At 42.6% G+C, this 25,933-nt stretch overlaps 1 protein-coding gene across 3 annotated transcripts in view; it reads left to right on the top strand.

Annotated features, from left to right (window-relative positions):
* The window catches only part of NFATC3 (nuclear factor of activated T cells 3), an 821,290-nt gene that overhangs the window by 252,049 nt on the left and 543,308 nt on the right, over nt 1–25,933 (top strand). The window lies entirely within an intron of this gene.

Genomic DNA, 25,933 nt, shown 5'->3' with positions numbered 1-25,933 from the left:
GATTATATGTAGCTGTCAGTTCGGATAGATTGTTTACTCATATTGTGCTTTTACATATATGACAACTGCATTTTATCTTTGAGAATTGCAACATGGCTGTCTATATGGTTTAAATAGCTCTATATTTCGCCCTTAAGTTTTTTTTATTTCTGGTTCGTAATATAATATGATGATGCTGTGCCATCAACCTAGTTCCCTACTCGTGAGCACCTAAACAATTCATGTGTTTTTAAGGCTCTTTTCTCATCCAAGACCTCAAAACCTATAATCTTTCTTCTTAAGCACGTCCACTCACAACGAACTGTATGATGCAAAGTAAAAATGGCATTTTAAGCATATTTCTAGGCCGTTTACTGTGATGTGTTTGAGATAACGATCTCTTCCATCTCTCATTTACTTCAGCACCTCTTAAAACCCTTAACCTTCCTGAATCACTCCTTATTTATGTCATAAAATTGGCTAAATTGTTTGAGCGAGTAGACAATATACATTTCTCATAGTCCTTTTCTTTTTTTCCAGTCTGTTTTATTGTTTTGTTTTCGCTGTAAACTGTACAGAAATAAGCATTACGCGTATGTATAATAATGTAGGGTGTAACATCGACTGTTAACTAATGTAGGTTGTTCTACAAGATGTAGTTTAGAAACAGATGGCCATACGTGTTTAATGTGTTAAATCATGGATGTTTAGTAGCAAGGATAACTTCTCAGTGATGGGTGGCGAGGTACCTAATATTGACTAACAGGAGTCAGTAACAGTGGCTAAAGGTTAGACTTTAGTAGCTCATGATTTTGCCCTTAGAAGAAAGTCTTGGGAGATATGATCCTTATTATCCACAATATTTCAAATCTGGAATGGAAATGATTAAGTAATTTATGTATACTTTAAATAGTAAAAAACACAATGAGATTTAAACTGCGTTTGTAAATTGAGGAAATTGTTGCAATTTAAAATCACCCCTTTGCAATACAACGGATCCTTCAAACAGTGGTTAAAAAAAAAAAGAGAAATGGCAAAGGTAATTTGGTTTGACGGATCAGATTTGCACCTTCTTAATAAAATCTCCTGGGTGACCGCCTCACCACTTAACGTATGACAACTATTGTCTTTTGGTGTGGCATACGTGGGGCAGAAGAATGACAGATTAGATTTATTCAACACAGTTGAAGCAATTATCGGATTTCAAATACGGATGGCCCCAAACCTAGTAAATGTGACTAGGGGGATTATGCCACATGATTTTACCTATACAGAGCTTTCACTGTTTGACTTTCAATATCATCTAGGTAGGTTTCAAACTGAGGCACACATTTTATAGACGAGTAAAGCTCTGTGATCTTACTTAGGCTGGACCCTTGTTAATGCAAGACGTCCCTTGGGGGCATCCCTATGAGTTTGTAGTTCCCCAGTACTCCAAATTGTAACCCAATACAGCACCAGTCTCAAATGTGCATGGGTTGCAGTATCTTCCAACCCAAGAAACGTGTATAATGGACAACCTAAGGACATTTTTCGCCAAAATGTTTCTTGCATGTGATCGGAGCTGTAATGTTAATAAAGCTCAGACTCATGTAGGGCTGCAGCTTGAGCCTGGGCTGTGTACCTACACCTCAGTGGGGGACACAAGGCACATTCATACAAATTTCGTATGCCACGGCTAGATTACTTTTACGTATCTGCTTCATCCATTTCACATCACTACCTAATTTTAATCTTCAAATAGTTAATACTTTTTCTAAAACTACTTCATCTACCTTTCCTACTACCCTTGCCTTCCTCCGGGATCCAAAAAACAGACATTTAGTTGTTAGTGTTCACAACCAAGCAGCTGTGCTTGCAAAATTCTGAAAATGTAGTTGAACTGTGCATACCTCATGCTGTGTCTGAGACCAATAACGTGTCATCTACAAACAGCAGGATTCCTATCTTGCTACCTCCAAACCGCGAAGCAGAATCTAAATTTGACAACGTGATTGATGTACAAGGAGGAAATGGTGGGAGGCGAAGACCATCCTTGCCTCACCCTTTTGTTAAATTTAAAAGCTCTTGCAACTTTTGTGGACAACACCTAGCATAAGCATAATTCCCTTGACAGAACTGCATTAAGCCATTCAACAGAACATAAGGAACGTTAAAAATCTCATAGAGCATTGAGGGAATATTATCAAAGTCAGTCCTTTTCCACAGAGGCACCATAATTTGCTGGTTTTCAGGGAGTGGCATATAGTCTGAAGACTTGATATATGAATCTCACTTCTTTAGTTCTGGTGTTAGCTATGACTTTTGTTTTTAATTAAAAAATAAATCCCATACATAATTACATGCGCTTTCAAGGAGCCCTCTTTTTCTGTGCATGTGCTGTAGTGTCATTCACAGTTTGCTTCCTACACCATAGCATACAAAACTGGGCACCGGTTAAGGTCCATTCAGCCATTGGCTTACTTGCTTGGGAGTGACTTTGCTCTTCTGTCGCACAACGTACACATTCGCACAAGTGGAAGTCTCCTATAGGGCCAGGGGCTGCTGGCTCAGCAGGCACTTGTGCATAAAAAGTATACATTTTCGCTTTTAGACAATGGTTCTTTCCACACTGTGCATTCCTTTATACATAATATGTTAACAAAATAAATACTGGTCAGATCAAAAGGTCAGCTGCCAATGCCAGGCCTTTTGGCTTTGCTAATGCTTGTTTTTTAAAGCCAGCATGGCAGTGAGAAGAAGTTATTTTGCTCACAAAACAGAATTCAAGCCTAACAAGGATCATTCTTCCAAAGATTTTTTATGCGCAGTCCTCAGACTAATTGTTCGATAATTTCTTGGATCATTCTTGCAGCCTTTCTTACATATCAGAATGATCTTCACTGCTAGCCAAGCATGTGGAATTGAAGGGCCTTTCACTACAGCATTCACTAATCAGTATGGCAATAACAGTGCCATGGCTTTTAAATCTATAACCTTTTTCTAGATGGTTTACCATTTTCAGAAATTGTACTGTTTTTATTTTATAAGAGATGTTTTTAACATGCATACATTCTATCAAGTGTATTCACATATCTTAAACCCATACTGGATTCATAAATTCAAAAGTTTTCCAACGATTTCAGGCCCAATAATAATGCTGTTTAAAGTTAGGTAGCACCCAGCTGTAACAAATTAGGTTATTGGTTTAGGGGGGTGGAAGCACCACCTAGGCAACAACCACAATCCTTGTCAGAGTGAACTTCAAAATTCACTATGTTCACCTGGGCGTAACCCTTGCGTAGCTTGGCAAAAAAGCAGTCACTTAACTTAGAGGAACTGTGTTAAATATTTATGCAGCACCCAGACAGTAATAACGTGAAAATACAACACAGGAGCTATCCCCCACCAATTTAGAAAAATAAAGTATATCTAATAAATAAAATGAGACCAAAATGATACAAAATCCAATTAGTAGAACCAGAGATATGCAGTTTAAAAGGTTTAAGTAAAAATAGCACAAAGAAGCAGAAAGTGCCTAACTATGGGTATCTGGTAGTGCTAAATGGGGGCAAAGTCACAAGTTCGGGCCAACGCAATAAGAGTGTGGGCCAGATAAAGGGACTAGGTTAGTCCTGCTGAAAAAGTTACTCTCTCAAAGTCTGGCTCACAGAGTTCAGAACTTTAGGAGTTGCTCAGCTAATGCCAACCACAGGTCCATGACCTACTCCAGCAGAGGCCAGCAGGGCTCAGGCAGGTTTAGTTGCAGCAGGTTAGCTGGGCAGTTGCAGGGAGGCTTCCGTAGTTTGTTGTGTCCCTGTATCTCAGAACAGGATAGCCAACTGACCCTTGGAGTCACTCAGGTATTCAGGGAACAAAGGGATGGTCCTCTCCCCTTTAAGCAGCAAAGCAGGCCTCAAGCTGTGGGGCAGTCCTCTGAGAAACAAAGTAAGTCTCAAGCAGTAAGATCCTCTGAGAAACAAGGCTGCCTCAAACATCCGGGCATTATTTTCAAATACATGGCAGTCCTCTAGGGGTTCTCTGCAGGTCCACAAGTGAACTGAATGTGGTGCAGGAGATCCAATTTTATACCCAGCACCACCCTTTGAAGTAGAGGAAACTTCTAGTCCATCCCCATGTTCTGTTTCAGCAAAATTCCTTCCTTCACCTTTCTTTCTTTAGTCAAAATTCCACCTACTCTACTGGAGGCACGGAATTTATTGCCCACTCCCGTTGTTAAAATACATTTAAATTATGCTTGAAAAACAAAAAGGAAGGAAAATTATCAGCAGGGAGTTAAAGATTAACCAGAAAATATATCCAGTGTGAAACTGTACCTGTGTCCAAATGGGCCAAAGTAAGTTTCAGGAGTCATAGCAGTAGCCTTATTTTAGTGGAGAAATTTGGTGTCTGAAATCCTTTTGGGTAACTTGGCAAATTACTGACTCTAATGTAAAAACATTTATAGCACACCTCAATCATAAATGTTTTAAATATTGAAGGTATAGGTAATTATATTCAAAATCACAAAGCAGACTATTTTTTAATTATTAATTTTCATTTTTTGGTACAGCACCAGCTAATTCCATTGTTAATGTATAACAGCTAAAACACATTTTGGCTTTTAAATAGGACTTTCAAGAGTTGTGAAAACTAAACCATCAGCTGTGAATATATTAATATTTGAAAACATATACATATGACCTATATTTACTTCTTCACAGTAAATATACGTCCCCTGGTTTGCAGTAATATCACATCTTCATTCCCATGCTTCAAATTCTATGTTTCACGAAATTTTAGCCAAAGTTGAGATGTAGAAATGACCGAGCACTTGTGATTAAAAAATAAACCATGTGTCAAAGAAAAGCAAATTGTACTTGTTTAATGGAAAGTAGATCCACTATATATTGGTGACAACATGCAGAGGGCATTGCACCTTTATTAACTGTTAGTCGTATATGATCTTTTTATGTTTACCAGACAATGAAAGAGGGAAGTTTGGTTGTGCCTTTCTCATGTTTCATGTTCTTAAGAATAAGTATAAGAAATTGATGGAGACCCTGAATTAATGCTAGAACGTTGGTAATTTATCTCTTAGATTTTATTACAAACTAAATATTTATGAGAGCAATACGTTTTTAAGGTAGATTAAAGTAGGGAATCATGAGGAATCATTGCGTAGATACAGTCTGTAAAATTCATATAAGATAATTTGGGTATAGTATATGGCTACACTTTGAAGCGAAGTTATAAATACCCTAAGGAGTTGAATAATGATAATAATAGTTTGACTTCCTTGATTATACAGAGCTTCAGTTTACTTAAAGAAGAAATCTGATACTCCAGGGGTTCATGACAAGATCCCTTAAAAGAAATGAAGGCTATAGATTGAACGATTAGCAATTGTTCAAAGTTGTGTGATCAGGGAGTTCAAAGCTTCCTACTGGAAATATTTTTAGTTGTGATCTCTAATATTTGAATGGGATCCTACCTAGTGGTGCACAATGTTGAACTTTGGACCACTGTGTGCTATAGGTTGCTCTTAAAAATTAGGAAAGAGATGGCTGCTCTTGACCCGGTTGAACCATAGGTCACACAACTAAGATTCCTTATAATAGATGTGAATACCAGTAGGGAAAATATTTAAAGTAAGAAGAACTTAACAATCAAAAGTTAAGAATCAAAAGGACATCTGTCAGGGGCTCGCGACGCCTCATTATATGGATGTTCAAAACATTTATATGAGCTGAAAAAAGGCCAAGAGTAGTGACCAAACTATTGTTTTGGCTGGTTGATGAAGGAAGCTGTCACAAACGTTATGCATTACTGTTATGCGGCATCAAAAAGGTACATGGTGGAATGGCACTGCCTGTATGGAGAGCTAAAATCTGTGGTGCTTCATAGACCAGACCGTAGCTGTCAGGAAAACTATTGCTAGCATTGTTAAGTTCTTCCCTCAGCAAAAACGATTCCTCTTTTCTTTGTACCCACGTTGGTTGCAGCGGCGTCCTCACTCCCGGTGGCTCTTTCGGACGCTGTTCTTAGAATCAGATTCTTTAGGTTTAACTGCCACTCAAGATGGTGGCCGCAACTCTTTGTGAGGTCATCTCTCTAGTGTTTCTGCCTTAGTCTCGTGCTGAAGCTTCCCTCCAGCTGTTTCTCTCTGGGAGCCTTGCACTTCAACTGTCATCCTGAGAAGAATGAGCAGTGTTCCTGAGGCGCTTCATTTCATAGAGAATTCTTCCAGTTTTGAGTAATTATTTTTCTATATTGTATATTTGTGAACATTTGAACTGTTCCCCAGAGAACCTTGGAACCCCCCTGACCCCTGGAGAAAAGAAGATATTAAGTTAACATTGTTCTCTTAGAGAAAGGCTAGTCTCTCAAAAGATCCAGGTTAGGAGAGCGATAGAATTGGGTGAATGTGAATGGCTGAACAGTTGAATGCACAGTAGGAATGTACTTATCTATGCTCTTAACATCCGACTGCAGGTCCTTCCTTTAAAAAATCCTTATAAGAAAAAGGTGCAGGTTTTCATAGACACACACTGACTATCCTATCTTCAAGTGGGAAACACAGGCTGGAACTGGATCTGGAGGCGGTCTCTCTTTTTCTGTTCCCATTCCCATTTCCCCCTAGCGGATGGTGTGGGAGGGAGTTTGGTAAAAGGCTTCCTGTGGAAGTTTGATTTAATGGGTAATCTTCTGACAGTAGCCGGTGCACACACGTGGAAGACAGCCTTGTTCTCCCTGTGAAGTCTAAGGGTGGAGACTGGAACCTTCACTGGTAACATGGCGGCTTGGGATATAGGGGTGTAAAAGGTGGGTTTCACAAGTATCCTGCCCCGATGAAACCAATAATCTGCAGCTTTCTGGAATAGCAAAAGTTTGGGTGAAAAAGGAATGGGGACTCATATAAATGGTAGCTCATCAAATCCTTTCAGCAGATCAAGACTGATTATGGACTACCAGGGGGTGAGAGTGTCAGATGTCACCAAGCATGACATTAATGACATTAGGTGACTTACCCCACGATTAAACAAGCAGCTAGCATGCCATTGCGGTCACTCAAAAAATGGCTAATTACCAAAACAGGGGACAAGCATATACTATAAGCATCAATCACATGGCCAGGTCTCTGGACATCAGTGGGTTAGAAGAGATGGGTGACCAAGATAAAAAAGATCCCTAGACACTAGGGAGCGCATTAGAATCTTTCAAAGGGCTCAGATCACTGCGTCCAGTGTAGCAGTTAAGGAAACCCTGCTAAAGTTGGCTTCATTTTTGTGCAGTACCTAGAGAGAATACATGCTTGGTACAGCTCCAGATCTAAAAGTTGCTAGTGATGTTGCAAAGACTCTGGTTTGATATTGTACTTACTTTGGCATAGTACAAAGCTTAACCTGTATTGGAGAAAAGTGCTGAATGACGTTGATTAAATGTTTGATAGCCTAATCTTGAGACTTCCAGAATGCATAATGCTTGGGCTAGACAAAGTGACATGCCAGCTCAGGTGTCCCAGGGAAAACGTATCATAGTCCTCCTCTGTGCAGCTAAAAAACATGATTTTGATCAACTGGGCCACAGTTAAGTTGCTGGACAGTAGACACTGTCTGTACAAGGTATGTAAAATATTAGGCATGGGGAAGATCTCAATGTCAGTGTGGCAGAACTGCCATGATGTGGGCAATGTCTAACACTTCTAGCCACTGAATTCAGGGAAATCACTTGCCCTAAGTACCTGAGGGTGCTGAGATTGATGGCTCCTTAAGAGGGGTAGAGACAAGCAGTTGCTTACATTCAGGAACCAAAGGCTTTCAGGTTAGCTCATCAGCCATGGACTGCAGGAGATTGATTGCAGATTCTCACGATGACTGAAACAACAAATTCCATCTGGTACAGGGGCTTGTGGGGAAGGGGCTACGGGAGTTAGGGCTTTGTTGGTTTTTTGCTGTACGGTTGATGACATTTTCACCCTGCCGGCCCACAGATGTAGGCAGGTGTATGTATTCCCTTTTACTTGGTAAAAATTTATAAAAAGAAGTGTTCCATAAAAGAACATCTTAACTAATAGTCAGTTGATAGTCTGTACCTCCTCAGTGCTAGGTGCATGCTGGGCACGTCTTTAGCACTGCTTCTAAATACTAAGGGTGTGTCCAGCACGTCCTAGAAGAAGAAGCAGGAAATTCCTCTGGTGCTCACATCAGCAAGATTACCTTTTTTGATTTTTCAGGTCTGGATGCAGGAAAAAGCAGCCTCAGGTTGTTGTGTTTTTTTTTTAAAATTTATGTATTTATCTATTTTTTTATGATGATCGGTGCGCAGCCACCCTGACATCATTAAAGTGAAATGAGCTGATCATCTCATTTCACTTACATTGGTGCGGGGGCGGATATGAGACCCATCCCCCAAGAATTAATTTAGATAAGGGACGTATCATTGAAAAGAGAAGAATCTCCCCTTTCCAATGTTATCTTTCCCTAGTGGATCCCTTATTGGCACCTGGAATTATTTTATGAGGGGGATCACCCTCCCATGACAGTTGGCTAGTGCTTCTCTCTCCTCTCATGCAAGAGACTTTCTTCCCCCATCCCACATCCCTCCTCCCCCAACCGGGTTGCAGATAGGGATTTTTTCCCAATATATCCCCCCTCAGGGCCAAATGACCACTAGACACCAACATAGTATTTTGAGCAAACGGTGAGAGGTGATAGGGTGGGGCTTCCCACTCATCAGACTGAACCCTTGCCCCAAAAATTGCCAAGTGTGTCTCCTCGAGGCAATTCTATTATGTTTTACAATCTGAAAAATACTTAGGGAGTTTGAGGCCCAGTGTACCCCCAAGGGGGTAGGATTGGGGGGGGGGGGTGGTCAGAAATCTCACTAGACACCTGAAAAATGTATGTGCCATAAACAAGGGATGGTCAGCCTCTCTAGCAATAGCCTAATGCGTCATGCCCCTCCATCCCAGAACAAGACCCCCCTCCCCCTACAGTCAGCCACAGTGGATATAGAAAACCCACTAGACACCAGGGAAAGTTGGCCAAAAAAGAAAGGAGGACCGGGGAGGTTCACGAAGGTATTGCGCCATGCCGCCAACCCAGGACAGCTGCATCAGTCATTTTGCCTCCCTTGGGGTTGTTTAAGGGTGTTTACCCCAAATCTGCCCCTGCTGGACAGAAAGGCCCTTACACACCAGGGCAAAAATAGGCAAATCGGCCCAAGAAAAACAGTCAGTACGCCATGACCCAATCCCAGAATGGGTGCATCACTCTGCTCTCTGGAAAGTGTGGGGCGGGGGCAAAATAGGGATTTCAACATGGTGCCAAAAAAAACGAAGAATGTGTGTGACCTACATTGGCACCAAGCCTTATCCCCATTCCCACTCCTAGAAAAGGCAGTAGTCTCATTCTGCTCTTCCTGGGTGAAGATAGGAGGTTTATCCCAATTGAAGTGGTTGTCCTAAATCTACTTTTCCTAGGTGTGGAAAGCCCACTTGACACTAGGGATTTACATTTGGGCAAATCAAAGGCTTGCTGGCATATCACCTGGCTTTTGGACATACCACCACCTAAAGTGGGGCAAGTCAGTCTGTCTGCAGGGGCAGAAAGCCTGCTAAATACCTGGATATTCATTATGGGGTGGGGTCTGGCTTTTCCTGACATCAGGCCCCACCCGCACCCCTAAAGCCTCAAAAGTCTTTCTGCTCCACTACGAATTAAAGCATCCTCCTCTCTTTGGTGAATTTTGATTCTATTGGACAATTTTACGTATTGGCCTATTGTTCAGCACAGTGGGGCCACTATTGTCACACTTTCCTTGCTGAATGGTTTCACATTTTGGGCTTGGGTAGGCTATCACCTGTAAAAATCTACCAAACCCAGACATTTGTGGAAAGTAGACACAGAGGGAAGTCCAGGGTGTTGGTCCTTGCATGGATCCTGTGAAATTTTTGTATCCACAGTGCCCTCAGACAACAAACTTTGCTTAAAATCAACCATTTTTCCTTGCATTTTTTATGACATAAACTTTCAGAATCCACAGGGATCCACAAAAGTCCTACCACCCAGAGTCGTGGTGGTCTGAATCTACAGCTCATATAACTGGCCATTATCCTCAGAATTTCAGGAAATAATGTATTTTCGTCCACAATATGTGCATAGCCATTGACCAGGCAGGTGTCATAACCTTCTAACGGGCTCACTACCATCTCATATCTATAACAGACTCTCTGGCCAAAAAGAGGTGCTTCCTGCTGTCTGTACTAGGGCATCCCTAGCATAATTTGAGTATTTGGCAGCAAACATCTGCCCCGTCAATTTGTTACCCAGTTTGTACCTACATTCTCAACAGGTGTGTATCCTGTAACATTACAATCTGGACTTCATATTAGCAAATGTATGATTTCACCTTATATCTCTTATAGTAGTTATGAAACCCCCTCACATTCCATATTATTAATTTGTTCTGCATGATGTGCATTTGGCAAATGGCATGGGTCTGTCCAGCAGACCCCTTCTGGGCCTGTCTCTCTCGCAGCCATTTCCCTACTGGGTTCCCGGTGACTCATTTTGATCCTCAGGTGGCATAGTATACAAAAATGGTCTTCGTTTATGATGAAACTTGCAAACACCAACCACATAACAATTTGTCGTCCCACCCCATCCTGAAACAGACACTTAAACCCCCAACTACTGGTCTGCCAAAGTGTCAGCGAGTCTCCTACTGCAATTCAGAGTGTGCACAATACCCACCCCATCACATGTCTTCATCTGTCCCTCAAACAATTTGAAATAACCAAACAATCTGCAGGCGGGCTCCATCTGGTACAGGGTCCCATTTACCATTAGAAGGGCACTGTCCCAGAACTGGTGCTCCATCTATGTATCCTCAGTAGGAGGGGAGCGGCCTGGAGCGCACTTCCCCTCCGAAGGAGGGATTTCGATTATCTCAGCCTTTTCCCACTCCCCCCCCATTTCCAGACAATTGTCCAACCTTAAACAAAGCCCACAAATCACATCACATTTACCATACATTTATATTTTGCATCCTGTCCAACCCATAACATACAATTAAATTTAAGTGGGAATCAACATCTGTGCTATGTCAGATTATGCAGACCATTACTCAGGATCAAATCTTTGTCTGCCATTATCACACCCCACAACCCATTGCTACAGTTCCCAGGCCAGATCCCGTGCCGTGTGTGGCAGCTTTTGCAGACTTCAACAAGAGCATGTCTTCAGGACCATTCTCCTCCTCACTAGCTATGGTACGATCATCTTGGGTAATCATCCTGAGGATCTGGTTAAGATTGTCGCACCATGTCCGAGAGGCCCGCTGTCTCAGTCCATTACTACCTCTGAACTGCGAGCTGCACTCAAAAGGGGGACCTCACCCACTTTTAGCGCCTGTGTATTCTCCCACAGTTGCAGCCAGTTTCACACTTCATCTGGCCGCTGAAAGAAATTAAGTTTTCCCTGTGCAGTGGCCTGCAGAAGTGCAGGGAACAGAAGCATATACTCAAAGTTCAACACCCTAACCTTCTGTTTCCCTGCTGAAAAGGATTTTCTATGCTGTTGAATGTTTCTGGAGTAGTCCAGATAGAATGCAAGGGTATGATTTACAAATGACCGGTTCTCCACTGATCTGACAGCTTTGAGTGTGCAGTCTCTGCCCCCATGATTAAGGATGCGGGCTATCAGTACCTGTTCACCAGTGATACATGCTCTCCCTACACTGCAGACCAATTTTTGATCCTCTGAGGTCTCACCTCACTTTTTAACCATTCTTCAATGAATTTTTCCCTAGTCTCTCCTTCTGCACACTGGAAATCCAACAAAGGCAAAGACTAACACAATGGTTTTCTGATTCCTCCACTTTACTTTCCAAAGAGGTCCTCAGTGTCGCCTTTTTAGCCAGTTGCTGTTATAAGGTAGTTACCACCATCTTCTTTTCATCAACACAGCCCTCCATTGAATGGACTCTATGCAAGACTTTGAGCAGGCCAGCATAGACTAGGTTAATCTTCACCACAAATGTCAGTTTTCCTCTCCAAAGCCTGTCTGGACACCTGGATGTCAGTAATGATTTTTGCTCACTTAGGTGCTTTCATTGTTATCTCGTGAGTCAAAGGCCTTTGGCCCTCCGTTTGTCTCATTGTCCTCTGTTGAAGAGTTGTTGTGTTGCTCTGCTGCAGTTTCACAGCTTTTCTTCTCTGTTTGCAGTTTCACTACTGTATGGGGTCTCGCTATGGTAGATTGTGGAAGTGCTCCATTGTGTACTGTATGGTGAGTCGTCTCACCCTGCCCAGTCCTAGCCAGCAAAGGTAGGCCGGTCAGCATGCATCCCTACTGCACTTACCCGTGGCTCACATTTCCCTACTAAGAGACATTTGCAGCTTCCGCTCCCTCCAGCATCAGGAAGATCTCACCAGGAAGGTCCCTCCAGTCTGTTCATTATTATCAGGAAGCCCCCCTGAGGCGACTTCAGTGTGGTTATTACGCTCATGACTGTGTTGTTTTGCGGGGCTCAGACTGCGCAGCACCCTCTCAGTCCGGAAGGCCCCAACTTTACTACAGGTATTCTCACTTCAGTCCAGGCGGTCCACAAGTAATCAATATCTCCCCTCAAAGCCACTAGGGCATCCCGCATGAATCATCACAGTGCTATGCCATCTATTTTCCCTCATTCATCAGTCATAGCAGTTTCCTTGAGCCTGGCACTGCCTGGACGTTCCTACAGGTGTCATTGACTTCCCACACTCATCTTTGTGGTCCCCTGCGGAATACGCTGACTGCCAGTGGCCAGATCTGGGAGGCACCCAAAAGGGAGACCAATCCTGCTTCAACAGTCTCCCATGCAAGAGAGGATACGCCACAGTCATATCATGTAGTCATCCCTTATGACTAGAAGGGAGGCCAACAACTGGGAATCTGTGTAGTTACTCCCCTGCTCGACAGGGCTAATCACGACTCACAATTCCCTTCAAGGCTGGCCGACTGCCAGCTCCCATCTCCAGATACCGCCAGTACTGAATCTTTCATAGATTCACATGCTTGAATTATTCCCCATTGTCGAAGTGGGAGTCCCCGGTATCATAATAAGTAGTGTACATCATAATAGGCTTTAAAAGGAAAGTAAAGCTCAGTTTAACAGCCTATCTATGTCCTTTCTTAAAAAAGGACCAAAGCTACCCATTGACCAATCAGGCGACAGCACCCTCTGGAACCCTCACCACAGAGGCTGCAGTTCCTCAGATTTTCTACTGCATGTCAGGTGATAGGAGTCTCTCTGAGCTCTGCTCATTTTTTTTTTTTCTTCAGAGGTTACTTCAACTGAAGACTTCTCAGGTCAGCTTTAAAATTTATATTTTTTTAGTCTGGAACATTCCCACCATGTGAGGATCTGCAAGGTAAGGCCTTTTTAAGCCATGTAACACTTGTGACAAAAATAGACTTTACTCAGAGGATCCTCACAGTGAGTGTATTTATTGTCTCTATCCAGAGCATAAGGTTGTGGAGTGCATCACAGAAAACCATAAAAGACAGGGAAGGGAAGACTCCTCTTGTGGTTGCAAAAATGAAAAACAAAAGAACATGCATTCTCTGGTGAAGAAAGTGATGAGACTGCAAATTCGGAAATCCCACAAGAGAGAAAGATCTTTGGAAGCCGAGCCTCCAGAGCCCCACAAAAAAGCACTTAAAAATCTCATGAAAAAGAGATGGTGCCACATAAGAAATCTTCCTCAAGAGTCTCTTCTGAGCCTTCAAGACTGGCTACTAGAGAACGTTCTGTCAGAAAAATGAAATCACTCCTTCTACAGCAAAAATAATTCCTGATTAAAAAAATAGAAATGTAAAAAAAAAAAGCCTTCACCGTCGACGACAGTCTGTTTGACAGTGTTGTGGACGACATCTACGACCATAACATCAACTTTCACAACGGCGACTGCCTATGATAATGTCCTCATCTCCATTGTCGTTGACGACCAATGTATCTTGCAGGATTACGATGAGGCCTCCGTCGACTAAAAAAGGGTAAGATACTACCATCGATGAGCGCTACAACTACAGTGACATCCTTGCTGTCAACGATACCAGTCGACTAGGGTTACCAAAAGATCGTCTTTGCTAACAACGCCACCGTCGAAGACCTCATTGTTGGCGCAGCCACCTTAGATGATACTATTATCGTCACAGTCGACGAAGTTACCTCCAATAACCACGTTGCCTTCAACAACCTTGATGCCTGTAACTGGCCTGTCCCCTGCAGATCAACTATTACATCCGGAGCACACCTCCCCAAGTAAAGTTACGCCATTTCCACTGCATCATTTATTAGATGATGAGTCGGAGGATTAAGGACCTTTTGGAATAGCACACAGCCCATCCGAATTGCGAGTTAAGTACCAGGGCGATGACCAATACTATCATTCCAATGTTTACATGACTGAGAACGTACAGCAGACCTACCAGCCTGGCACACCAATACAGGATCAAACAATCCAGATGTCACAGGACTTGATATTTAACCCGCAAGCAATGCTGCAGGATTACTATAAACGCTTTCCTGAACCTGCACAATCTGCACCCCCATCACAGCTTCAAACACCTGCAAGATCACTTCTACAAATGCCGCCTACTCGCCCTTCTTCGCTATCCTTTTCAGGGATTCCGCTGTCTACAATGCCGTTAGCGGATCCACCATCAGACGATCAACATACATCGCAGGACGAACAGGAAGAAGGAGGAGAAATAAGGGATCAAGCCTCCACATCTTCAGAATGGGACAGCTACGTCATACAGCCGCCATCACCACCACAGCTGCCTCCTGTTGACTCTCCACTGGATGACATTGGTGGTTTTCATAGTATAGTGCAGAGTGCAGCGAAAAGGTTTCAGTTACCTCTAACCTCTAAACAAACAGACTGTTTTGTGTATGATTTTAAGGAACCCAGAGAAAAGTCAGTGAAAGCAATACCCATAATAGATTTCACCTGGCAAGAGGATATTGTACAATTAAGAATCCAGCCACCATTGCAGCCGTCATGCCAAGACTGGACACGAAATCTAAAGTTCAGACAATGCACCAGCTTGGTTATTAGGACATCCGAAGCCAGATTCTGTGATAAGTCAGGCTGCCCAGAGGCGTGCCAAAACCCATCAGCACCCATTACAACACCACCTGATAACGATGGGTGCCAACTTGTTTCTATTGGAAAACAATTATCGAGCAGGCATGGCTGACAGTTTGTGCATCTAATTCTCTTGTGATTCTGGCAAGGTTCAACAGACAGACGTGGTTGGATATGTCGCACTAGATAGATCTCCTTCCAGAGGAGTCTAGAGAAGAAGCCAGAAAAAGTCTTCTTGAGGGTCAGAAGGCATATGCAGAAATCTTAGACTGCGCGATTGACATCTCCGCAACAGGTTTTCGGCAGCTAGCAGGAGCAGCTGTGCTCAGAAGACAAGCCTGGCTAAAGGCTACATCATTTAGGCCTGAAATACAGAGTAACATTTTGGACATGCCTTATGATGGCGAATCACTATTCGGAAAGCACATAGACAACGCATTACTGGCTATTAAGACTGATACTGATACTGACACTGCCAGATCGTTGGGTGCGTTGCAGTTGAAAAGGCAACCCTTTCGAGGAGCCAGATGCAGGAGTACTTTTTCCTTTCGTGGAGCTTTTCAACCTTATAGACAGCAATATCAACCCTACCAAGGACAGAACCCTTCTCAATACACTCAGCAGTATAGACAACCGCCTACTGAAGACTACAAGCAGCCAGCTTAGGGAAAGCAACCCACCAGAGGTCGAGACTCCTCAAGGGAGCAATGACCTAACACCAGCGCAGGCTACCCTACAGTCACAGTTACTACACAAATTAGAAGGTCACGTCTCCCAATGTTTCCACCAACGGGCTACTATAACAATGAGCCAATGGGTCCTAGATGTCATATCTCGAGGGCACACCCTCGAGTTTATCAAAAAACCGCCAAATCGCCCACCCAAGGGTCAACTCCCTCCACGTCTAAAGCAGCTACTAAATCAACTTTCCTTCATGATATCAAAAGGAGCAATAGAAAGAGTACCATCTACTCAAAAGGGAGTGGGGTTTTATTCCCGTTTCTTTCTCATCAAGAACAAATCAGGAGATTTGCGTCCGATATTAGACCTTTGCAAACTAAACAAATATCTAAAAAAACAATCTTTTCGGGTGGTCACCTTACAGGACATTCTACAACTTCTAAACCACGGCGACTATATTGACATCGATAGACCTCAAAGATGCTTATTTCCACATACCCATTCATCCAAATCATTGCAAATACCTATGATTCCAGTTATCCAGCGCTCATTTTCAGTTCAAAGGGCTCCCCTTTGGTTTAAAATCAGCCCCTCGAATATTTAGAAAGATGCTAGCACCAGTAGCGGCATATCTGAGGCAAAAAGGAGTTCAAGTATTCCCATACTTGGACGATTGGTTGATCAAAGCTCCTTCACTACAAACAAACACAGGCCACACAAACGTGTTCGAAACCTTGGGTCTCTCAGCAAATCTTCAGAAGTCCTCTCTCCTTCCAAAACCAAAAATAGCCTTCCTAGGTGCAAGTATCAACACCAGCACAGGCAAAGCAATGGCCTCTTTGGACAGACAGATAAGAATACAACAATTAGCTCGCAATCTAATGAAAAGAAGGTCTGTTTCAGTTCGGATATACAAATCGTTCCTAGGAATGCTATTTTCTTGCATTCCTTTAATTCCGAACTGTAGACTTCACATGAGGCCACTGCAAGAGGAGCTAGACAAGCAGTGGAAACAATCTCAGGGCTCCTTCGACACCATACAAATAACCCACGTAATGAGATCCTCCATGCAGTGGTGGATACAGAAAGAGAATTTGCCAGAGCGACTAACTTTTCTGTCTCTGGTGACAGATTATGTAATAACGACAGATGCGTCACTACAGGGCTGGGGCACGCACCTGCAAGATCTTTCCGTCAGTGGGAAATGGACCGATCCTGACAAGAAAATGCACATCAACTATCGGGAACTCAAAGCTAAAGCTCTTGCGCTCCGTTCGTTCCTTTCCAGAATCGAAAAATCATCCACGCTCATCAGAACAGACAGCACCACATGCATGCACTACCAAAACAAGCAGGGGAAACAAGATCAGAAGCCTTGTCACATGAAGCACAGGAAATCTGGAACTGGGCGATACAGAACAAAATATCTCTGAGAGCGGAACATTTACCAGGAGCATCAAATGTGTGGGCAGACACTCTGACCAGATTGGCTTCAACGTGCCACGAATGGGAATTAGACCAGCAAACATTGCCGAACATATTCATCCGATGGGGCACGCCAGAACTAGACCTCTTCGCCACCAGGAAATGCCAGTACTACGCAAGTTGGCATCACCAAAAAGAGTCATGGGGAAATGCATTTTCGATATGATGGTCGAAGATATTTGCCTACGCTTTTCCCCCGATTCCTCTAATCCCAAGGATACTTCGCAAAATGAAGAGAGAACCATGCAGGATCATCCTCATAGCTCCCTAATGGCCCAGGCAGTTCTGGTCCACAGAACGTCTACTATCATCGGAAAAGCCAGACATACAGTTACTACCCAGTTCAGCAATGCTAACAATGAACAAAGGCCAGATCTTGCATCCAAATCCGAAGCATTTACATGTAGCGGCTTGGCTCCTGAAGACCATGAAATTAAAGACCTAGACATTCCACCTGATTGTAGAGAGATTCTAGCCAAGGCTGGAGCAGAGTCTACCAATAAATCATATCAGCTAAAATGGAAACGTTTTTGTATTTGGTGTTGCCAAAGAAACTTGCACCCATTTTCTGCCAACGCTGAACAAATTTTACCGTATCTTTTGCAAGTAGCAAAATCAGGACTCACACACTCATCCATAAGAGTTCACTTGGCAGCAATATCTCCCTTTAGAGGAGAGGACAAAACACCCTCCCTATGGTCGTCAAGACCTCTCAAGCAATTTAGTTTTTCCCACGGTAAGAAAACCACCTCCTACGTGCCATCTTAACATTGTCTTAAGCCAGCTAATGAGGGCCCCACAAGGCAGACCTCAAATATCTTACAGGGAAAACTGCATTGTTAGCATTGATATCTGCTAGAAGACTGGGTGAGATACAAGCCTTTACCATTAAAGAGCCCTTCATGCAGTTCAAGAATAACAGAATACTCCTTAGAACGAAACCTAAATTCATGCCTAAGATTCCATCGGATTTCCATCTAAACAAACCCATCGTTCTAAGAATTTTTTTTCCAAATCCCCATTCGACTGCCGAACAGAGGCTTCACACTTTAGATGTTAGAATGTGCATTAGATTCTATTTACATAGAACACACCAACTTTGCAAATCAGGCCAGTTATTTGTCTCATATGGAAACTTCAGGAAAGGCTTTCCAGCAGCCAAAGCCACAATCGGAAGATTGATTGCTGAAACCATTCAGTTCTGCCATGCAAAGGCAGGGAGACCATTGACTAGTAGGGTGAAACCTCATTCTACGAGAGCTATATCTACCGCAACAGGTCTATTTGAGGTTGTGTCTATCCAGCAGATCTGCAGAGCAGCGTCATGGTCTAACAGACACACCTTCACACAACATTATTTTTTGGAAGAGGTTGATAAATCGGATGCAGTAGTGGGGCAAGCAGTTTTATGCCATCTATTCCATTAAGGTGAGCCATAATTTATTTATCTACCCACCATCCGCTTGCTTTGTATATGCATATGAATTGAAATTATGGACTGCTGACTATTCTGATTCAAGCATGTGAATTCATGAAAGATTCAATACTGGAGAAGAAAATTAGTTGCTTACCTGTAACTGCAGTACTCCAATATTGTAATTTTTCAAAGATTCACATGCCACCCACCCTCCTCCCCATAGAGGCTTACTTTGTATTATTAGGCCTTCAGTACTAACTCACCTTTGTGCGTAAAAATCTGAGGAACTGGAGCCTCTGTGGTGAGGGTTCTAGAGGGTGATGTTGCCTGATTGGTCAGTGTATAGCTTTGGTCCTTTTTTAAGTTAAGAAAGTACATAGATAGGCTGTTAAATTGAGCATTGCTTTCCTTTTAAAGCCTATTATTATAATAATGTACACTACTTATTATGAAACCGGGGACTCCCACTTCGACGACGGGGAATGATTCAATCTTGTGAATCTATGAAAGAATACAATACTGGAGAACTGCAGTTACAGGTATTTAACTCATTTGCATCTCAGACTGCCAAGCACATGCAACCCTGCTGCCCCACACCCTCATTTGTTAGTGTTAAGTATGCTCCAGGCATCACAAATGGGGTGTCAAGGACAGAACACCACATCTAGGAAGAGTGCCACTCTCCAGATAAGCCACTGAGCAGCCAAAGGTAAATGGTCGCCAGCATCCACAGAACTGCTAGTCTTCAACCTTTGGTATCCCCTGAGGCCGGTATTACCTCTCTTTGCACTCCCAATGGGTGACGTTGTTGACGTTTTTTTTTTTTGCCATGGAATTGAACATGTTTTACATTTTTACTATCTCCTTTACCATTTTAGTGAAATTACTGCTTGTGCTTCTTCTATGGCTACCAGACCACCTTCTGTAACTAATATCTCTGTGATTCCAGTAGTTGTTTAGTGTACGTGGCTGTGAGTACTTTTAAATGAAGTCCTTGCCTGTCTTTTTGAGGGCCCACTATCTGGATGTTGGTTTCGTTGTTCTCTTCTCTCAGAGGAATTTTCTGCCAGATATTCACTTTGTTGTAAAGATGGACTTGCCATTGTTTCCTCAGCTTGACTATAGGCTCTCATGAGCAACCGGTGTCATGGGGAAATCGTAGGGAAATAACTGTGCTTCCTCAGTTTTTGAGCTCTTTATCAGTCTCTTTGTCACTTTTGTCTAGCTTCTTCCTGTAATTGGTGCTGTCAAGAATCAATTGAATTCGTGACCCAGATTGGGAAGTCTTTCTTTTATACGTTCCTGCCTCCAGTTGTAAGGCTGATGGCCTAAGTACCTGTGACAGGGCAATTGTCCTGAAATGTGTGAATTGTTCTCTCTATGGCCCATTGGTAAGTTTGAAGGCGTTAGCGTTAGCTTCAAAGGTGAACATAATGTTTGCTTTGAAAGACTCTTAATGCCTTGCTAGGCCACTTCATTACGTGGTGAGTTTACCCTAGTGCCCGCTCTTATGTTGGCCCTTTTGAATAAATAACCTTTATGGCACTGCACACTAGTTAAGACAGGTGTTGAGACATTACTCGAAGCCATACCTAAGGCCATTACCTTTCTGAAGATATTGAAGGCGGTCTTAGTATTCGTATAAAAAGAAGCCTACCTTCCATTCTGCACTTTAACAAGCCTTCTGCCCACATGGCCTCCTGAACCCATCTCTAAAGCTGCCCTTTGCAGACTTGTATCTCATTCCAAGTTTGCTCTAATGTTATGCCCAAACAAACAGAAGTCAGCAGGAAATAAATCTGTAAGTTTGTCTCAATCATAATTTGGTACAGAAAAAGTACCAAAGCAGTGCCAAACAGGCACCAAAGGGTGCTCTTTTTTTCTTATTTTGTTCAGGAATCTTGCTGAAATCAGAGCATAATCTCAAACTACAAATGACAAAAGTTAGAAATAGACGAAATAAGAAAGGGAAAAATCGACTTGCCAAGGCATTCAAGCAGAAAAGAGATGGGCACAAGGGACTAGCTTAGCTCCTGCTACACATCTTAAAGTGATCCCCTTACATTTCTTTCAGCCCCAAATTGATTGATTGTATCTCAAGACCTAGCGTTTTAAGTGACTTGTTCAAGGGCAGATGTGACAAAATGGAAATATCAGCAGTCTAGGCAGTTAAAGGACCGTGAGAGTCCCTTGGCTAGTAACAAGCTCTGTAAGGTAAATATGCTGCAGCAGCAGCCAGAACACTGAAGGCCACGTTGTATACAGGCAGACCTGTAGCTGACCTGTGCAAAGCCTCTGACAAACTCTTTCTTTGAGCAGATCAACACCCCCACTGAGCTGGAAACTCGCTGCCTCTTATGAGATCATCAGCCCTCTATAGGACTGGGCCTCTTCAAACTTCATGTTCCAGCTATCCTTCCTGTACCAAGGCATGCATCTTTGACAACCGGTGCACAGATCTGCATACTGCTGACATCACGTAACACCAGGGAAACCACTCATTTAAACACAGCAAACAGTGGCATCTGAGGTCTGCTTGACCTTAGCTAATGTTTGCTGCTGGATGCTAGTGGCATTAGTGAAAATCTCTGGTCCTGCTTTCACCATGCTAAGAAGCATGCATCGAGCAGTGCACTTCTTCAACCAATGTAGTAACTTTACTTGATCAGACACAGACATCCAGACTCTTTAGGCTACTGAAATGTGTACCTTCATGCTGTCCTGAAAACTTCTCACCTACTATGTACAGCACCTAACTAATTTGTTTCTCATGCTTTTGGCAGCTTTTTATGCCTGTTACTAAACAGCAGGTCCATCGTCAAACATCAACAAAAACTTCACAACATAATCCTAGATCTCCAGCCCGATATTTGCTGCCTGATTGTATCATGACTAACCATGGACAGTTGGTTCCCTATTTATAATATAGTTGCCAATTGGTTACAAGACGTTATGTCAAGCAGACTGTAAGGTAGAGTTGAGGTCATCACTGTCCTTCTTAAAAGGTGTCTGCACACACACCACCCATGCTCATGACCAACTGTCTGTTGATCACTCCTTTCTTTGACTTGTCTGTTATCGGACAAAGAGAAACATGATTTAACTGGCACTGTTGGGTCTCTTTCAGTCAAGTCTTCCTCATTTATATTGCTGGTGGATTTCTAGCTGTAGGTTTGCTGTACACGAATACGCCTTCTCCTCCTGTTTTGCCACAACTGTAACAGTCCTAGGGATAAGATAGAACATACAACATTTACCTATTTTAAAGGAAACACCTTTGGGGAAATGTATTCCTAAAACAGTTTGGATATTCAAACCATTAGGTCCTGCTGAAGACCACTTGAAGAACTTTATCATTGGCTTTTATTCTTGTGTTGCACATCCAGCACTACTTAAAGCAAAAGCCAAAGTGATGTACTCTCAGGGATCACATAAGGTTGCGCTTGCCAAATTAGCAGCTGAAATTGCATGGTTAGAATCCACCTTTGTATCGGTTTCTTCCTGTAGGTTATCCTAGGCGTTTTTTTTCTATTGAGTGAACAATTTTCTTGCACACTCTAGTAAACCGTTAAATTCTAGATTGCAATCCTGCCTCACTCTTTAGTACAATATGACTTTCAGTTAGATGAGACAAGTAAACCAACGAACCAAAACTAAATGGTGCAAACACTTTTGCCCCATAGACAAAGTTGCTTGCTTGAATATGCTTAATGATACTGAAAAAGAGATTAAATCTGCAAATTGTTGCTACTGGGCCATAGCATCCCACCAGGGAACTCTGTACGATAGTAAATTTAGTTACTGATTGGGACATTTTCACAGAGGTTATTTACTTCTTGAAGCTCTGCAAATAACTCCTTTCCTTCTTCAGTAATAAGATTAACACCATCTGTTAGCAGCTGATGGTGACTGCTAAACCTCCTGCTCCTACTCAGCCTTTGCTTCCTCCAGCCACCCACTTTTTTCTCTTGATCCCAGTCATCTGTGTATATCTTCTCTAAAGCCCACATTTGCAATTGATCCGACTTAGCTAGTCAGAGATAATGATGCGAATGTTAGCACCCTTATTCTTCCATGTAGCAAGAGCTCCCTCTTATTAGAAAAAATGAATTATCAACCCTCTAAACAGAAAGTAAACATGGACCCAACTGTCCTAGCCAACTTCAGCCTTTTACCAACTTACCAGTCCTACCCAAAGTTCTTTAAAAGGTAGTTACCCAGCAGCTGCAATCATTTATGGACATTAACTATATTCTGTCCCATTTACAGTCTGATTATTGGCGAGGCAGTGGCACAGAAAAACAACTGATTGGTTTCTGTGATGATGCCTGCAGGCTTGCAGATCATAGCTAGTTGTCTTCTGATAATGTTAAAACTTTGTGTAATTTGATAACATTGATCACACTTCCAGAGGGTCTCTCGGTGGTGGCGCATACTGATAATCTCATACTGGACTGTTAATTTCTCAAAGGCTTGGAATGGTCCCTTTCCTCTCTCAATACATTGTACCCTGCTGTGGGTTCCGGCAGGGCTTCACCTTCTGACCCATCATTTAAGTATATACATTGCTCCCCTGCTCTTAATATTCAGTTACTCTTAAGTGAGGGTCAAGTCATTAATATTTGACATTTAAGCATGCAACAAGTTGTGCAGTAACACTACCCCAGTGACTGACGTAGACAGTATTCTGTACTGTGTAGAAAAGATGATGGATGAAAAGTTCCACAAACGTAACAATATAACGGATATATGACGTTATCCTTTTTGGGGTAAGCAGAAACGCCACCTTAGCATCCTTCCTATTCCAGCCAGGCTAGATCAAAATCTTGCTCCTGTCCCAAGTGTTGAACGCCTCGGAATTACCTTTCACTCAGAGATTACATTTGGCAACTGGATTTACGCTGTGGTTAGCTGTTGTTTCCACCAGCTTAACAAGCTGAGATCAGTATTTTCTCTGCTATCTCAGTGCACACAAAACAACGGTTGTAGGAGCCAGCGTTAACAATAGATTTGAATATTGTAACTGCCTTTATTTAGGTTTGTCAGCAACTCTGATTAGTCAACTTAAAAGGTCTCAGTGTGTGATCATCAGACTAATAAAGGGCCTTTGTAAGAAGAACATGTTACATCTTTCAGACGCTGTATGCACTGGTTTCCACTTATGAAAAGAATTGACTTAAATACAGCATTTACAGTAATTAAATACAGGCAGGACCTTGGATCTAAAACCCCCTCAAGAAGCCTAACCGTACACTACTACCTACACTACTTAGCCAATCACAAAAGATCCTTTACATTCCCTGGGCTAAACTTAAATACAACAGAGGACAAGCTTTTCAGTCATAGCCACTGCTCTGGAATTTCCTACTTGAACACGTCAGGCTGGCTCTCAGTTGCACCTTACTCTGTAAACTCTAAAGATGCATCTTTTCTAGGTGGCATGATGACTGGTGCTAAGTGACCTTTTCTTGAGCAGCCTGCACCTTACAAGTGTAGTTAATAAGTTAATTAAAGTTTCTCCAAACTGGTCAGTTTTTGTATGTATCGTCATTGGCATCGTTTGATTCCTAAGGGCCCATTATATACAATTTTTCTGTTTAATGCTCTACCCAGAGGTTCTGTACAGAGCAGTAGGAACTATCTTGATTAAGCATACTTCTCTCTGGTTTCATGTTTCTTAGGTGACCAAACAGTTGGTTTAAAGAAAAATTATAAATGATACATAACCTAGAAATGCACGAGAGCCAACAGTCTTTTGTCTGTAAGCAGATTGTTTTCACTTGAACCAATGTAAATTTAGTTCCTAGAGTGCAGAAAGTTTGTAATATTACAGACAAAAACTTGTTTTATGGTAATCTCTTATATGACCAATTAAATGTTTCCCCTTTCTGCGTAATCTTTCCCAGGATATACTGTTGTAATAGCTTGCCAAATAATATAAGTATGTGTTGATTTTAAAGTGGATTTTTGAGGAAGGAGCTAAGCAGGACCATAACTGTTTTATTCATTCTGTATGTTAACCCTCTTGGACCACTGCTCCCTGAGACAACTGCTGACACCCACGTCCTACACACACTTGAAGAAATAGGGGCAATATGCTCTGCACTCTCTGTGATAGATGACTGAGTCTGGTTGAAGCACAGAACTTTCAGAAAAGGACCCCAGGCAGTGACACTGCTGGTTGTGTGCGTGAAGAAACCAAAGGCATAATCATGGTAGTAGGGTTAGCAAATAGAGCGTCTGCACACAGTGGCTCTCTGAAATATGAACAGCTGCTCCATCACCCGTGCACCTCAACAGGGGATCTGAGGAGTGTCAGTGGTTAATGCTGGATACCAGCAGTGCTTAATTTTTAAAAGAATTAGTTCTGCTGCCCAAAGTTCTACTCAAAAGCCTGCAACCGGTGCTATTCAGTGTTGGTGGGCTGAAGACCAAGGCTGCGTAGCCTTGAATTCACCTTGTGCCTCTTATTTCCACTATTAGACACTAACTGCCTTTTATTCCACTCTTGCAGGTCCCTTTTTTCTCTTTGTAATTTTTTTTTTTTCATTTTTCTCTTCCCAGTTCATTTCTCTTTGTGTGTTTTCCCTCTCTTGCTTCTCTGTAAATATCTGATGATTAAAAATAAGTGCCAGTTCCCCCAAAATGAGTGTTGGTGAGCCCCACAAGCAACCACTGGCTCACATTAAGAACTGTGTGCCAGTGGATGTCGTGCCCTCTTCCCAGGAGTAGCCCATTACCCAGCACTCCTGTAATTTTTGCTGCATCTCTGGCCTGGGAACAGACAAAAGAGGAGGTAACCATTCTATGAATGCAACAACATGTGTTAGACCACCCAATGTCTTCACTAGAACCATTAAGCAAGGAAGGGTGAGTGACTGCTTAAGATCAACTAAGATGGCATGAGAAGCCCCTGGATGCTACACAAGAAATAAGGTATGCAGGTGTGGAGTTGAAGGTGTAGAGAGTGAGCTGCACAGTTGCGAGAACCACATTAAATCGGTCAGTGACTGGAGGCTCTCTGGAATTCACTGGCCCAAGATGGACAGGACACACCAAATTGTGTGTTGTTAGCAGGCCTGGATAACCTGACTGCATTTTGATATTGGCATGGTGCGGCTGAGACTGTTCACTGCAACAAAAACATCTATCCTCCACCACTTTCTCCCCTATTGCAGTGGTACTCAGTCCATTGTGATTTGTCCTCTCTTGCCCACTATTTGCAGGTAGGTGGGCCGTATATAGTATTTTCT

The sequence above is a fragment of the Pleurodeles waltl genome, chromosome 12 (assembly GCF_031143425.1).
Source record: "Pleurodeles waltl isolate 20211129_DDA chromosome 12, aPleWal1.hap1.20221129, whole genome shotgun sequence".
In the NCBI taxonomy this organism is placed as follows: domain Eukaryota; kingdom Metazoa; phylum Chordata; class Amphibia; order Caudata; family Salamandridae; genus Pleurodeles; species Pleurodeles waltl.
Note: the sequence above shows the minus strand (reverse complement) of the source record. Positions and strands in the feature narration are given on the sequence as shown.